This window comes from Martes martes, assembly GCF_963455335.1.
Source record: "Martes martes genome assembly, chromosome: 6".
NCBI classification, from domain to species: Eukaryota; Metazoa; Chordata; class Mammalia; order Carnivora; family Mustelidae; genus Martes; species Martes martes.
In genome coordinates, this window is record NC_137893.1 from 95932389 (window position 1) to 95946487 (window position 14099).

The window sequence follows — 14099 nt, forward strand, 5'->3', positions numbered from 1 at the left end:
TCAGTCACCAATAAATCACATCACCACCTTTCTCTCTTTGTAGCTTCTGTATTCATGATTTTATGTACAGCTACAGCATTTGATGACCTCACTGTACCATCTAGGGCAGTGGAGCCTAAGCCTTCATATACTGAAAAATATAAACATTATTTTTATATAATTTTTCTTGGATACTACAGTTAGACCATCATACTGATTTGTAATTATATGTATAGTTAATTTATATCATCTATGATTTTCATTCAAGGACAGCAAAGAGAAGATAATAAAACATTTGTTATGAAAAGGAGAGGTTAGGTTTGATAGATCAAGAGTCACTGTTCTCAGGTGATAGACCTGGGTACAGTTTCCAGATGAAATATGCCTTTGGCATTGACTTTGTATCTTTGGTGCCTGGTATATGATAGTCAGTGATTTGTTTCTGAAAATTATGTTTCTTTTTTTTTTTTAATTACGTTTCTTATTTCTCCTCCCAAGATTATCACACATTCTACTCTGTCTATGACCCAAGCACATTGCCCAGCAGAGCTGCCCCAACATAGCCATCCAATGGTCTAAATGCAGAAAAGCCTCTGATATCCCAGAAATGAGTCACAGTGTCTTTTTACCTTGGGATAAACCTCATGCTCACTCTATGTAAACATTTTAGAGGCTAGTGAAATGGAATATTCATCTAAAGTTGATCTATTACTCTTGACCCTTCCGGAGTTATCCTATCATATGACTCTAAATGATTAGTTCTTCACTTTGTTCTTTCGAGCAAGAAAGGGACTTTATAGAAAGTCATGACATTCACCCTTTTTTGCTCCACTTCCTATGTCTTAACACTTGAGAAATTTTAAAATTAGACACAGGGAATTTTCTTTCTTTTTTTAAAGATTTTATTTATCTATTTGAGAGAGATTATGAGACAGAACAAAGAGCATAGTGGGGGCAGAGTACACAAGCAGAAAGGTGGGGGGTGGGAGGGAGCAGAGGGAAAAGGAGAAGCAGACTCCCCCCCCACAACCCCGCTACATGGGGTTCGATCCCAGGACCTGGTCTCAGAGATCAAGAACTGAGCTGAAGGCAGATGCTTAACCAGTTGAGCCTGGCCAGGTTCCTGACACAGGAAATTCTCTCAAGTAGAGTACATCAGATTTCAAAGTTCCTGGGCTTGGGTTATATATTCAAAGATACATGTTGACTCCATCTCTCTCCTGCAAACTGAATATAGCTTAATTCGATTAAATTTCTTATAAAAGCATTCCCACTAATAACCTCAATCACAGTATTAAGAAGGCATCCTTAATAATTCTCCTTTCATATTCAGAATTTTGAATGATCTGATAATTATGGACATGATATGTTTGAATTAGTAGATAAACTACCTCAAGTTATTAAATGTGAAAGTTACATATGGCCCCATGAAGTACCAATAGAAGGTTATTTCTTCACTAAATTAGCTAACATATTAGGAAACACAGGAAAGTGCAACTCAACATTGTCACAAAGATCCAACTTATCTGCTCCGCCTTCAGAGTGGGAGCCTTCTCATTGGTTCTATATAGTGATTCCCCCAAGAACCTTCAGGTTCTCCCTCTTCCCAAAGCAAAATGAATGCACCAATTCTGACCCTCATGTCTTCCTACTATACCATCAAGAGGAAGGCTTAGAAAGTCACCTCACCCAGAGCCCTTAGGAGAGGAGGACTTCCTTTCGAAGCCTCCTCATCTAACTCTTGGATTATGTGCCCACACCTGAACTGATTGATCATTGTAGTCCCAGCTCTACTGATGGGCTCTGCTGATTGCGTTATTCCAATCAGGACACATCCTTACAGCAAGATGTGGTTTATTACCATACATCTTACTGTCGAGAGTAAAATAAAGGGCAGTTTCCCAAAGGAAACTTTTACCAAAAAAGGTTGTTTGGATGCTGACTGGCAAAACCAACAGATGTTCATTGCAAGACTTTCCCCTAATTGGATTGATGATTGTTTTTGTTTCATGTTTTAATAAAACCTTGAAAACATCAAAAAAGTACATAACTCACTCTGTAAAAACAAAAACACATTTCTACGTTTCAAATAAAAACAAGCTCAAATTCTTTTTGCAATTTAAATGCATATCAAAATCAAAGCATTTCTCCATGTTTGACTTATTAGCAGAAGATAAATAATGGTGATTCGTGAGAGTTTTCTTCTTTAAATATATTGGAATGAATTATTTTTGTGTACCACATTCCACATTTTTTGCCTATTTTTGAAATTTCCCAATAAAATCAAATCATATTGAATACTTCAGAGTATCTCTTTAGAATGTGAAAGAAAATTCTTGTTGCAAATCTACATTTGGAAAAAGGCAGTTGTTCTGGAATAAATAAAAATTTGCATACTCTATGCTGTGAAATGTGTAAGCCTGATGATTCACAAACCTGTACTCCTGGGGTAAATAATACATTATATATTAATTTAAAAACTTGCATACTCTAAATATCAACAAATACTTTGAAAATTCAAGCTTATAAAATTTATTAAGACTGGCGTGCATGGGTGGCTCCGTCGGTTGAGTTATTTCAGCTCAGGTCATGACCTCATGGGTCCTAAGATCAAGCCCCATGTTCGGCTCTGCGCTAAGCGGATTCCCCCCCTCTGCCCCTTCCCCCACTGGTGATTGAGTGCATGCTCTCTATCTCTAATAAATAAATAAATAAATCTTTAAAAAAAATAAAGACTATTACTTACCTTTTTCTGTAGGGACAAGTGGGTTTTCCAAATCTGTGGTTGAATTTCTTCTCACTATAGCTCTTCTAGTTCTTGAATTTATAATAGGCACAGAGAATATAGTCATGAATACTAGCAATCTCTTCCAGTGGTTTCAGCTTTGTGCCATCTTCTTCACTGCCCTTAACTTATGCTCTGTTTGGGAGACACAGCTCCAGATCTTGACTCTCTAATCACGGAAATAGCCCCATGCCTATCAACTCACACCAACTATGTTTATGGGGAAGAGGTATTCTGTAACATCATAGCTTTGGAGTCCCCGATGCAGCCTGGTTAAATCACCTGTTAGGCTAGCTAATGGCACCACTGTCTACTTAGTTACCTATGACAGAAACTATGTGAGTTTCTTTTTTTTTTTTTTTAAAGATTTTTTTATTTATTTATTTGACAGACAGAGATCACAAGTAGGCAGAGAGGCAGGCAGATAGAGAGGAGGAAGCATGCTCCCTGCTGAGCAGAGAGCCCGATGCGGGGCTCGATCCCAGGACCCTGGGATCATGACCTGAACCGAAGGCAGAGGCTTTAACCCACTGAGCCACCCAGGCGCCCCCACTATGTGAGTTTCTTGTGTGCCTTCTACTTCCTCATCCTGGATATATCTTCAGTCTTCAAGTCTCTACTTTATGTCTCTTATCTCTATTTCTGCTACACACTTGGTACAGAGCCTCCTAACTAGTCCTCCTGCAGACAGGTTTCGTTTCTAGCATTATCACTACACAATACCTTCCATATTTTGTCTATAGTTAAGTCTGTAAAGTACGAATTTGAGTATAATAATCCACCCTGTTAATCCCTTCCAGAGCACGACAAAGCTGGAGGATAAGGCTCAACAGCCCCTGACCATTTTCACTTCCCACCAGCACTGATCCCTTTCCCTTTCCAAGGATAAAAACATTTTAAATTGTAGTGTTTTAGAACTACATACAGGTTCTCCCAGAAAGCCCCTGTTATACCTTTTGGTCTTTGTTGTTTCTTCTGTCTGCAGTGCCCTCAACCTTCCCATCTTACCCCTCCTTCATTACACGACTCAAGGTGACCAAATGGGTAAAGCTTTCCTTGACTCTTCCAGGCAGATTCCAGAAATTTTTCTTTGTATATTTTCATGTTACACCAGTTACGAGTTTCTGTTGTAGTTCTTACTTTGCTTATCCATTTTTTAAATTAAGCTATACACTTGGAGGTAAATCCTGTCTTTTTCTCTCTTTCTTCTTTAACATACTTTCAGAACACAGCACTGTGAGTACAAAGGAGACACTTCATTTAAAAACGGCTAGGGTGGAACAATGGATGAAAGTTGGGTGTGGCACCAAGTACATGTTCTTCTACCTAACTTACTCTGTAAGTCATCCCATATGCTATCCTCATCTCAACCACCTCATCTTGTCTTTACCTTTCCCCATCAACCTCCATGCAGTCAGAAAAGCCATGACGGACCTTGTTAAGAACCTATGTTACTTCATGTTACTTAGTTTTATGTTATGGCTTATGATTTCTACTTTATGTTTGGGCTTGTAGTGTTCTTCCAGGCTACAGTGCCCACTGTCCCTAACTGTGCCCCCACATTTGAAATAACAATGGTATTCAAGCCCCAAATGAAGCCCCATACCTCTTGTATGAAGTCCTCCACTAGCCACCAAATCCTCTGCAGTGGTTTTCATTTTAGAAGTGGCCCAAAAGAACAAATCAATGATATCAATAGTTAAATAATACAAGTAAGAGAAATCTTAAGTCAAGATCTCTTTTTACTTCTTCCAGATGCAGGTTAGTTTGTTGCAATAATATTGTCCTCTTCTTTAATATAGCCTAACTATCTGCATGGCTGTACTGTATCATAATGACCATTTTATGCATCTGTTTCTTTCCCTTCCTGCATGAACCCTAAACTGGGAGCCCCCAGAAATCAGGAACTATGCTTTTTTATATTGACAGGGTGTTACACGATACCTAATACATAGTAAATTAATCAAGTCTCTAACAAAATGAAGGAATGCGCTCATCACTCTGTATAAGGCATAATAGTCTGTTAAGCAGGAATTGTTTTGTATTTTTCATAAATACCTACCATAGAGTCTGCCATACAGTGAGCTGAATGGATAATTGTTGAGTGACTGGGAAAATTACATATATCCAGAAGTAGCTAGCCATACTGTTTACCATGTTTTTGTCGCCTCTGGGCTTACCACATTCATCAGGAAAGTAGAATTAAATTAATACTAATATTACTACTTACAGCTTCCACATACATATACACACATACGTAGAGACGGCACACGAAATGGCGAGCACAGACAGGATCACCATAGGAGAGTAACAAAGCCCAATCGTGCGCACATTTCACTACTACAAATTTAACTTTGCATGCTTGGTCGAATAGGAGATCACAATTTAGTAGGTGCAGCGACTCCACCTGCCATTCCAAAAGAAATAAGCCCTCCTTCAGTCTCGGTCCCCATATTCCTGAGCTGTGATAGATATCTTGCCTTGTTTAAAAGGATGCTTGTCTTTAAAGTTATTTACGTGTCAAACAGCACGGTCCTTAAGGGCAAACCACTACTTCATCCGAGCCTCAGTCAGAACTGGAGTTTCAATATTGGAGGAAAAGATAATACATGCTATACTGGTTTCCAGGGCGGGGCCTTCTTAGGAGATTTTCATGGGTAACCGACCAAGAAGCAGTTTTTGTCTGAACACTGCAGAATACGTTATTCCATCGTAGAGAGTAAGAAGCAGAGGGCTCCAAGGACAGAACTGCAAGATGCGTTGAGAAAAAGAAGTCATCAGAGACAGGAAAAATAGCGAGAGGATTATGAGGAGAATCAACAAACATTGGTGTCATAAAAGCCAAAAAGTGGAGAATTTCTAAGGAAAAAAATGATTAATGACTTTCCAATTCAGCAGAGATCTAGTGAGTATATAAGATCACCAAATCTTATCCAAAGCAAAGTTCTGATTAGCCTTGTTAATGGTAGTAGAAGTAAAACCTCAGAGTATTTTTGTTCTTCAAAGATGGAAACATGAGACTAAAATATATATACATATATATTGTGATATATATAATATTAAAATGTAATATATGTGAAATAAAGAGTATGTCCATGAATATCCTATTTTGACAATTAATAAAAGTACAATAATTTCTGTCCAGTGGGCGGGGAGAGGAAAGAACACCCTGTTTTGAATTTCCCAAGCCAAGAATGAGATCAACCCAAAGAGACATACTGCACTTTCAGGGATATATGGAAGAAAACTGACATGAGGCAAGTTGAGAGCTGGAAAATAAAACTGTAATCAGAAACAGCAGCTGTGCCCCAACACCTAAACTGGTACTGAGAAAAGGTCTGGAGAATTTATGGTGAAAGGGAACCTAGAACTTAGGGGGTGGGGAGTAAAAATGTATTTTTAAAAAATTCTGCACGGTCCTGCCTGGAACCTAGAAAATGAGTTAAGATTGTTTAAAAGTTAAGTCCAGATCAGACCAGGAGGCAACATCCTTATAAAGAATTTTCCCAGCCATTAGAAGTCACTCTTGGATATACTGGACTCACAGGAACAAAGGAAACAAGGAAAAAAAAAAAGTGAAGGAGAAAGTTGAACTCAAAGAGTGTTGCTTTCTTATCCTCAATCTTGAGGAAATTGGTGCCTAAGTTGAAAGTGCCCTGAAGGCGGCTTTAACTTACCTGACCAGTCCTCACCCCAGGGACTGCCTCGGGTCCTGCTGACCTAGGCAACCGTTTGAGGGTCAACCTTCCATGCAACTCAAATGTTCTTGAAGAAGCTCTCCTATGTATTAAAGTGGACAGCATTGTTTTCCTCTCTCTCAGCTTGCTTTTCTCTCAGAGTTGTTTGTTCTTTAACGGCTATGACTTGGTTTGTGCTGCTGGCAAAGGTAGTTCCTCAAGAGGGTGAATTAGGGCAAGACTGTGGTACGCAGTACTTCCCTTCTGGGGCAGGAACAGGTGCCTCTCTGTCATTTTCATGGTGATACTTCACAAGACTCTAGCTTTATAAGTTGTCAAACTGACCCTCTATGTTCACTGAAATAAGAATTCCAATTAATAGGACAGTTGCTATTTTTTCAAGAGCCAATGTTATTGAGGATGTTGGGGTTAGTGTGGTTGACTGGTTAGCAGAGAAACAGAATGCAAGGGGAACAGGAAAAAAAAGGGTTCAGATAAGAAAATTTGCCTGGGAGAGTCTGTTTAGAAATCCCAACTCCTGAAATACAGACAGACCCCCACCCTCACACATTTCCACAATACTAAGCACTGTGCCATGAATTATTTCTTTAATATGTACTGGAGGAAGAGGCAACATTTATATGCCTAACACAGTAATAGACACTCTTGGTGAAGGGAGCTGTAAGAATCCAGAAACCGGATATAGGGACCACAAAATCTTTAAAATGTAGACATTATATAAAAGGTAAATTCCATGATGCAATCCACTTCAGTTCAGCTGGAAAAACAACACAGCCTACTAGAATAGCTAGGGTTCATTTTCGGCGTACATCCATTATCTGGACTCTGTTCTGAGGGTACAACAGGTCAGTGGCCCCAATCCCTGAGCCAGAGCTCCGAATCCACGTGGGGCCAGTGGTCCCTGTGGAAGGGGGCAGGGCGACAAGGCGGCTGGGCAGCAGGCCAGCCTGCACACTCACCAAGGGGCTGGCCTGTCACCCCGCCGTGTGCTCTAAGACAGCAAATTCTGTGTTCATCAGAAGATCTCTGCTGCTGCACCAAGAGCATGTGCATCTTCAGTGGGACTTGGAATCCCTGGGAATTGCCTTTGTGAGATGCTAGCCATAATTTGTTAAGTTCCATCTCTTCGTTTTCCATGGGAACATCAAGAGACCATGAACAACTTTAGTTAATACAGAATTTGACTGCCATTTCCTCTGTGAAAGCTTTACTGCCAAGGACAGCCTGGACCAAAAAAAATTAAAGAAGTTTCATCTTCTGATGATAAGGACACCTTCTATGTCATAGACCTGGGAGACATTCCAAAGAAACATCTGAGATGGTTAAAAGCTCTTCCTAAGGTCACCTGCTTTGATGCAGTCAAATGCAGTGATAACGGAACCACAGTGAAGACCCTAGCTGCCACTGGGACAGGATTTGACTTTACCAGCAAGACTGAAATGCAATTGGTACTGAGTCCCTGGGTGCCTCCAGAGAGGATTACCTATGCAAATCCAAACAAGTGTCTCAGATTACACTGTCAGTAATGAAGTCCAGAGGATAACTTTTGATTGTGAAGTCCAATTGATCAAAGTTGCCAGGGCACATCCAAAGGCAAGGTTGGTTTTGCAGATCGTCACTGATGATCTCAAAGTAGTCAGTTGTCTGGGTGTTAAATTTGGTGCCACATTCAAAACCAGGGAGTACCTTTTGGGGCAAAAGAGCTACATATTGATATCATCGGTGTCAGCTTCCTTGTAGGAAGTGGCTGTACTGAGACCTCTGTGCATACTATCCCTGATACCAGCTCTGTCTTTGACATGGGAGCTGAGCTTGGTTTCAACATTTGATATCAAATGTGGCTTTCTTGGATCTGAAGATGTAAAGCTTAAATTTAAAGAGATCACCAGTATTATCAACCTAGCACTGGACAAGTGTTTTCCAGCAGGCTTAGGAGTGAGAATCATAGCTGAGTGCAGCAGATAATATGTTGCATCAGCTTTCATGCCTGCAGTTAATATCATTGCCAAAAACAAACAAACAAACAAACAAACTTGTACTAAAGGAACAGACAGACTCTGATGATGGAGATGAGTTGAATGAACAAACCTTTAGGTATTACATGAATGATGGAATATATGAGTCATTTAATTGCATTATTTATGATCATGCACACATAAAGCCCCTCATGCAGAAGAGACCCAAACCAGCTTAGAAGTATTATTCAACCAGCATATGAGGACCAACATGTGACAGCCTTAATTGCATCGTTGAGTGTTGTGACTTGCCCTAGATGCATATGAGCGATTGGACGCTCTTTGAAAACATGGGTGCTTACACTGTTCCTGCTGTTTCTACTTTCAAAGGGTTCCAAACGCCAATGATCTACTATGTGACTTCGGGGCCAACATGGTAACCGACGCAGCAGATCCAGAACATGAGTTCCTGCTGGAAGGAGAGGAGCAGGATGTCAGCACTCAGCCTGTGTCCCGTGCTCCCACTGGGAGAGCAGGATGAAACAGGATGAAGTGTCCCCTGCTGCCTATGCTTCAGCTAGCATTACCATGTAGTATCTGTTAAATTTGAGTTTAGCTTGAATTATGGGATTTGGGGGGACTGTTTCACAAGTAGTGCTAGTTTTTGTGAAATGTCTTTGTAGGTAGGGTTGGAACACTAGAAGATGAAGCCACTTATCTGTGTTCCTAGGAGAACTACTTGAATATTTGTTTTATATGGATTTTTATTCACTTTTCAAACGTGCTACCAAGGAGTGCCCTCAGCTGCTGAGCAAGCATTTGTAGCTTGTACATTGGCAGAATGGGCCACAAGCTTAGTGTTTTGACCTGTTTTTAAAATAAAGTATTTTGAAATGAAAAAGAAACTTAGAATGGCATATATATATTCATGTATTCTTGCCTATAAGTGAGAGATAAATACAAATCTATCTTCTGCTAAAAAAGGAAACAAGCAAAATATATTTCCAAATGAGTGAGTGCAGAGTGAGGTCTTTCACTATACATCAGGTGACTAGATGCCCTAGTGAGCCTGGGACTGCCTCAGCAGTCCCCAGCGCAATTATACACAGTGCTCCTACCAACCCTTTAAGGTGTTGTAGTTTGGACAATAAATTACACGCTCATCCTATAAAATAAGGCATGTTTAAATAAATGACTGTAGACAGGGATGAGGAGTTAAGATGGTGGAGGAGTAGGGGGGCTCTAAGTTTGTCTCGTCCCTCAGATACTACTAGATAGTAATGAAATCATCCTAAATGACTGTAGACATCAAAACTTTCCAAATAAAAGTACAATTTGGGCCCATTATCATTAATCTGATATAGTTTCTGTGAAAGTTAAAATTCAGTAAGATCTAACTGTTAGGTCCATAATCAAAGGAGCAAGACTGATACAAAGCGAAGGTCAAGCAAAGCTTTAATTTCGTGCCAGGCATCAAGAATCAAACCGACCGTCAAACTGACCAGTCGGGGCCACCTCTTACAGAGAGGGGGACCCCTCTCTGCCTTACAGACTAGCTTTTAAGGGCAAAGGCCATGTGGTTGAGCCTGGCCACACACAGGTGGCTAATGAGATAGTAACACACAGAGAAAGCTGCACAGTCATGCTAGGTCACACACAGGTGGCCAATTGAATTACACTTCACCCCATAGTAGCTATTTGAACTAGCCTATCACCTTGGTCAGAATTGGCACCCAAAAGGTGCCTAAAAGGTGGGGCCCACACTCCTTGGTAGCTAGGGAGACAGTATGCGCACTTTACTGATTGGATGTCTCCACCTGGCCCGGCTCATCCCTGCATTCGGGCTCTGTTACCTGGGACTGGTTTCCCAGACTTGTTTTTAAGTAAGTTCCCTGAGTGTGTGTGTGTTGGGGGGGGTGTGTGTGGCAGGGTCAGTTTAAGTTTTACTACATAAACAACAAAATCACTGTTTAACCAGATGGAATCCCTCTGGCTAAACAGGCCCTTACACTAACTATATCCTCTATCAAGTTTAAGTCCTTGTGAAGTTTTTATAGATTTAAATTATAACCATTTCACATTTAAGAAAACAGAAAAGACTCTGGGGTGCCTGGGTGGCTCAGGCGGTTGAGTGTCCCGCTCTTGGTTTTGGCTCAAGTTGTTATCTCAGGGCTGTGAGATGGAGCCCCCCATCCAGCTCCATACTCCACATGGAGTCTGCTTGAGAATGTCTCCCTCTGCCCCTCCCCGACTTGTGCATGCTCTCTCTCTCTCTCTCAAATAAAATAAATACATAAAATCTTAAAAAAAAAAAAAAAACAGAAAGACTGTACACAGTCAATGTGGAGAAATCAGGATCCTTGTACATGATGGTGGGGATAAAAACTGGTGAAGCTGCTTTGGAAAAATAGCCTGGCAATTCCTCAAATATTTAAACAAACTTACCATGTGACCCAGCAATGTCATACCTAGGTATCCAGCCAAAAGAAATGAAAAGAGAGGCTCCTAGATGGTTCAGTCAGTTGAGCGTCTGACTCATTGTTTCAGCTCAGGTCATGACCTCAGGATTGTGAGATGGAGCCTCAAGCCAGGCTCCACACTCAGTGGAGAGTCTGCTTGAGATTCTCTCTCCCCTACCCTTTCCCCATTCTCATGTGCACTTGCTCTCTCAAAATAAATAAATAAATCTTTTTTAGAAAGTGAAAACCTATTTCCACAGAGAAAATAGCGGCATTATTCATAATAGCCAAAAGGAAAGAATTCATCAACTGATGAATGGATAAACAAAATGTCATATATCCATACAATAGCATATAATTCAGGCACAAAAAGGATCAAACTACTGATACGTGCTAAAACATGGATAGCCTTAAAAACATCATGCTAAATGAAAGAAACTGGTCTCAAAAGACTTCTTATTATATCATTCTATGCGTGGGAAGTATCTAGAGAAGGCAAATCTATAGAAAAGAAAGATGAGTATTTCCTTAGTGCTGAGGGTATGATGGGATATAGTGGAGTATCAGATAAAGGGTTTGGAGTTTCTTTTTGAGGTAATGAAATGTTCTTAAGTTATGGAGTGTGCATACACCTGTGAACATAATAAAAGACATTGAACACTACACTTTAAATGGGGGAATTGTCCAGCATGTTAAGTGATATATCAATAAAGTCATTAAAAAGAAAAAGAATAAAAAAATAATCTACCATTCAGAATGGCAACCACTCATCATTAATAATAACAATCAACCTCTATGGAGAATTTACTCTCTAGCAGACACAGTGTCTACTATTTTATATTCCTTATGTCAATGAACCTTCACCAAAGACCATGTAATTGGTTCTGGAATTATACCTATTTTGCATATAAAATGTTAAGTAAATTGACCATGGTCACAAAAGGATTAGTGTTTCAATCCTTCATAGACTTACCTCAAACCCTAAGCGTTTAGCCATACCCTGAACTGCCAACCATTCAAGCAATCTAAGTGATACCACAGTGTGAGCAGCTTATCAGACCCAGTTCCCTCTTGGCAGAGAAGCATTCCGACTTTAGGTAAGCACGGGAGAGTCAGAGATGCCTAACTCTGAAGGCACAGCTTAGATCCATCCTACTTGTCAACCTCCCATCTTGTAATTAAACCCTATTATACATTGAACTTTGCCTCAGTATGGATCCTGCTTTTCAGCAGTAAGTAGAGGGAAGTCATGCCTTGTTCCCTCCCGTCAATGAGTTCAAAACCCAAACTGAGCTCTTAGACTTACTTCTCTGCTGCCATGGTCCTTCCACTTTTCATCATCTTGCTTTTCTTGTTTGAGTTCTCTCTCATTTTCCCTTCTTCTGGCTACCTGTTTGGATTACATAGAAAACATTACAATTTAGGTCTTGGCTTTAGGCTTGGCCCTAGTATCAGGAATATATATATATGTATTTGGAAATATTTAGAATATTTATTTTTTTAAAGATTTTACTTATTTATTTGACAGAGAAAGAGAGATCACAAGTACACAGAGGCAGGCAGAGGGAGGGGGGGAAGCAAGCTCCCTGCCAAGCAGAGAGCCCGAGGCGGGGCTCGATCCCAGGACCCTGAGGTCATGACCTGAGCCAAAGGCAGAGGCTCAACCCACTGAGCCACCCAGGCACCCCTAGAATATTTATTTGAAACAAATAAAAAATTAATACCTTTGGTCAACTTAAATGAAAATTAACAATGAAGAAAAAAGATAAAGTAAGTAGATGACAAAACGGGTGGGGTTTTTCCTTAAATGACTTAAAAGAAACACAAGCAAGCCATTTATATTTATATACTGTTAAAAGCTGGCTCTTTGTTGTTTTAGGAACAGTCATGTATGCACATGGTAAAAATAAAATCATGCAGCACAGATGATTTTCCAACACTTAAAGCATCAGTGCTAAGTCAGAATGTGTAAGCAGGAGTCTAAGAGAAGCAATGTCACCTAATTCTGCATGCCAGACTTTATCTCAACAGAGACCTCAATCCCTTTAAGAATTATTTCCTGTACAAGATTCAGTAAATGTGATGCTCAGGAACAAAGGGAAATTCTAATGTCTATTCTTCTACCAGGAATCATTAACCAGCCAGAACATACGGGTATTCATGTTCCATGTGCGTGAGTATGTATGAGTTAAAAAGAAAGGAAAGAGAGCTAGAATATTCTGATTTATTACCTGAATACTTTTTCACTGATATATAAGGGCTTTTAAGATGCAAAGGATGTAACAGTGGCGTGGATCTAGCAGTGCTGTTCAATGAGGTAAATGGTGTATCTTTTTCCACGGAAAACTGATTAGCAGTTTCTTAAAATGTTAAACATAAATTTCCACTCCTAGGTATCTAGCCAAGAGAAATTAATGCATTTGTCCACATAAATACTTGTATTGGAGTTGTCATAGCTATATCGTTTATAATAGCCAAAATCTGGAAAAAAGCCAAATGCTCATCACCTGGGGAAGAGTGAAACAGAATGTGGTATATCCATATGATGGAATATTATTCATCTATGAAAAGGAATAAGGAACTGATGTATCCTGCAATATGGATGAATATGAAGATGATGCTAAATGAAATAGCCAGTCATAAAAATACATGTTGTATTATTCATTCATATAAAATGTCCAGAAAAGACAAATTTCCAAAGACAGAAAACAGATTAGTGGCTGCCTAAGACTGAGGCAGGAATAGGGAATAACAACAAATAACCATTAGATTTTTTTTTTTTTTAGGGGGATGGAAATGTTCTAAAATTAGATTGCGGTGATGATTGTGCAACTCTATAAATTTATTAAACATCACTAACTGTACGCATAAAAGAAGTGAATCATATAGTATATAAATATTATATTCCAATAAAACTGTTTTTAAAAATCGGTCAATATAGTTTATCACATTAAGGAAAAAAACATTCAGAAAAGGTAGGTGACAAAATTCAGTCCTAATAAATGATTTTAAAATTACCTTTTAGGGGCACCTCAGTGGCTCAGTTGGTTAAGCAACTGCCTTGGGCTCAGATTAGGATCCTGGAATCCCAGGATCGAGTCCCACATCAGGCTCCCTGCTTGGCTCAGTCTGCTTCTCCCTCTGTCCTCTCCCCTCTCATGTCTCTCTCTCAGTCTCTCTCTCTCTTCTCAAATAAATAAATGGAATCTTAGAAATAAAGAAA

The 14099-nt window shown here is 39.7% G+C and overlaps 1 pseudogene across 1 annotated transcript; it reads left to right on the forward strand.

The window, feature by feature from the left end:
• Positions 1–7616: 7616 nt before the first annotated feature.
• Positions 7617–9011, forward strand: LOC308344355 (ornithine decarboxylase-like; annotated as a pseudogene). Its single transcript has one exon. The product of its transcript is annotated as an ornithine decarboxylase-like (transcript).
• The last annotated feature ends 5088 nt before the right edge of the window (positions 9012–14099 follow it).